Source organism: Pseudophryne corroboree, chromosome 8 (assembly GCF_028390025.1).
Source record: "Pseudophryne corroboree isolate aPseCor3 chromosome 8, aPseCor3.hap2, whole genome shotgun sequence".
NCBI classification, from domain to species: Eukaryota; Metazoa; Chordata; class Amphibia; order Anura; family Myobatrachidae; genus Pseudophryne; species Pseudophryne corroboree.
The window spans coordinates 58001639-58001968 of record NC_086451.1 but is presented as its reverse complement, the minus strand read 5'-3'; positions in this window follow the sequence as shown (position 1 = coordinate 58001968).

Sequence of the window (330 nt, the reverse complement as noted above, 5' to 3'; positions counted from 1 at the left end):
GACTTATTATACTATTCAAACCTTAACTCAAATATTCAAGCTGTTACCATCAAAATATGCATGCATAAGAAAAACAGTTTGTTACCAGTTACAATTATCTGATTACCCTTACTGAGTATCCCATGTATTCAGAAGTATTAGTACAACTTATGTTCTTCCGCCTGTGCACAGGTCTGTAACCCCCTTTAGAGTGTGTCCACACGTGGATATATATGCATATATATATTTAGTCTTTCTTAGACATGTCCCTGTAGTGTAAATAAAGGCCTGTCCTCTCTGTGGCCACACTGAGGGAAAACTGATCCACTGCCTTTCCCATTCACTCTGGGT